Source organism: Vicia villosa, linkage group LG6 (assembly GCF_029867415.1).
Source record: "Vicia villosa cultivar HV-30 ecotype Madison, WI linkage group LG6, Vvil1.0, whole genome shotgun sequence".
In the NCBI taxonomy this organism is placed as follows: Eukaryota; Viridiplantae; Streptophyta; class Magnoliopsida; order Fabales; family Fabaceae; genus Vicia; species Vicia villosa.
The window spans coordinates 116772181-116775222 of record NC_081185.1 but is presented as its reverse complement, the minus strand read 5'-3'; positions in this window follow the sequence as shown (position 1 = coordinate 116775222).

Genomic DNA, 3042 nt, shown 5'->3' with positions numbered 1-3042 from the left:
TCCAGACCTCACAAACTTAGTTATGGCCCTAATTCAAGCCAATTGTTCCTGCAAACAAAAGCCCTAAACCGAACCTAAAAAAACCTAACAATGGCGGAAGGTCCATAACAGCATAGAAACGCAATTGAAGCTCCGGAATCAATAAGTATATCATGACAAACACACATATGCAAATGAATTTTAATATGGATGCTTGAATAAACGTAATCGATTCAATTTAGTTTCGGACAAACCGTGAACGATAGAGAGCGATTTTTGATGCTTCAAGCCTTGAATTTGATTGAGAAAGCTTTCTTGATGCCCCTGGCACGTGCTACGATCCACAAAATACCTTGAATTGGTCTGAAATTCAGAATTGTAGTTTGAGAATTTCTTTGACTTTTGTACTCGAATTCTGTTCTCTTGAGGCTGCAAAACCTTGTTCTTCTGATATGAATAGTTTGTGTTTATATAATAGATGAAATTAGGGCTGTATTTTGGACTTGAATCTTAGGAAATCTTTACTTGATATTTAAGCAAAATTTGATTGAAATTGGTTCATGAATCTTTCCAAATATGGTTAAATTGATCCAATTTTCTCCCAATAATCAAGTGCACGAAATTGTAATGTTTATGGAGAATATTTGCTTGAATCTTTGGCTCATAATTGAAGAAACAACTCATATTTTTTTATTTTTAATATTTTCATGATTAAATTATAGTTTTTAATAAATAAAAACCATAAATATCAATAAAATATAAAAATATATATTTTGGGGCATGCATGGGCCTAAGATGAAGTTTAGATAAAGAAAACATAGGCCCATTTGGAAAATTTTGGATCTTGAACCTTTTCTCCTTTCATTTTTCTCAATAATAGTCCAACTTTGACAAGGTGTATCTCCCTCAATTTTTGAGGTATGGAGGTGTTCTAGGACATTTTGGAAACCTTAGAGAGTCCTTTATCCAATGCCTTTGGTCTCATATCAAAATCATTTTCCATTTTTATTTTATGACCTTTTGAAAAACATGTCTTTTTGTTGACTTTTGAAAAGGACTTATAATGTATGAAGCCATATCTCTTAAACCATTTACCTATGGGCTTTGATTCTTGGACCATTGGATAGAGGAATGAATTCCCTTCAAAATGAGCTTTGGTGGGATTTTTTCTGATGAAGTATGAATATTTGGTGAATTTTCAAAGTTTGGTTGACTTTTTCAGTTCATGCCCAAAATAGTAACCTTTAACTTTTGATCTTTTCTTGTATCATCATGATCAACCCTTGATCAAATGATGATTTTAGGGTTATGAGGATGTTGTTGACCTTATGGAACCACCTTGAGCCATTGATTCAATGATTTTCTTTTGAATGACCTAAACCCTAATTCAGGGCCTTGTATAGGAGAGTGTATTTTGGAGCTTTGTGTTTTGATTTGATTTTGTGCAGGAGAAAATGTATGGGCAAATTTTGGGGTATGACAGTTGCCCCTGTTCAATTATTTTAAACCTGAAGATGTAGAGTGGTTTGTATGCCAGTCGGTATCTGAAGGTGGAAGATGATTGAACACTAGAATACCAAGAAATTTGCCCTAGGTGAAGTAGGGATTTTTGTCAGAGATGGGCTTGGAGATGCCATCCAGATTCTTGGGATTTGATTGTGATGGGTTTGAAGATGCCATTTGTCTCGATAAGTTTTGAAAGTCAGAATGAATCATACGTTAGATTATATCTGAACTTGAAGTGTTGAGAAGTGGTTGTTAAATGTTAATCGTGTCATTTCTGTTCGTAGTAACAGGATTTAGACTTTGACAGTTGATCGCATCTACCTCGTTTGTGATGATAGATTTAGATCTTGTAAATAGAATACCATAACGGGTCATACATTAGACCATATATGATAGAGGACGTCAGAACGAGTCATGCTTTAAACCATATCTGCTGGAGAATATTAGATCGTATTTGTTGGAGGGTGTCAGAACGAGTCATTCATTAAACCATATCTGAAGGATAGTGCCAGAACGAGTCATACATTTAACCATATCTGACTGAGAATACCGGAACGGGTCATACATTAGACCATATCTGATGAAGGATGTCAGAACGAGTTATTCATTAAACCATATCTGAAGGATAATGCCAGAACGAGTCATACATTTAACCATATCTGAATGAGAAATACCGGAACGGGTCATACATTAGACCATATCTGATGAATGACGTCAGAACGAGTTATTCATTAAACCATATCTGAAGGATAATGCCAGAACGAGTCATACATTTAACCATATCTGACTGAGAATGCTTGTACGCTGCAGTTGATGAAGTTTTGGAATATAAAAAAGGCTTGTCAGAACGAATCTTCATCTCGATTATATTTGAAAGGAATGTTTGTCGATGCGGAGCCTGAAAACAAAGTTAGAAATATGCAATGTCATGATGCATGTATTGTATGACGAGTTTCTCCTGTATGTTTATCATAAAGTAAATGTATACAAAGTATGAATATGTATGTGATGTATATGATGTATGACTGATGTTGTTCTGAGAAAACAAATCTATGTATCCTTGTGGATTGGATATTTGATCTTGTTTTGAAGACGTGCAGCTGGGGATTTATGATTTCTGCTTAGGGATGATCAGTAACTTGATGTACCCTGACTGGGGATAAACCATGTTGGAGAAGAGCAACATATTGGATGACCGGTAATGCGGAAGATGTAAACTCTGTTGGGGAGTCATGTCTTTGTTGAGACGAATATGTTTAAAGATGTCTTCTTAATGATTACTCTGCGGGGAGGTGGTTTTGTGAACCTGGCTCTGTGGGGAGACATGGGTGTCTTGAAAGTTGCCCCCAGTATCATAGTAACTTACTATTTGGTTCAGGACACGCCACTGAGTATTGATCAAGATGTTTGAATTTGGACTTGCATAGATTTGCCCCAGTTAGCAGGAACTTTGGAAAGATTCGCCTCGCGAGGACTTTATGAGATGTTCACTATGGGCGATATGCCCCCAGTAATCATAGGCTCATGACAATATCTTACGTTGATTGGGGAGTAGTT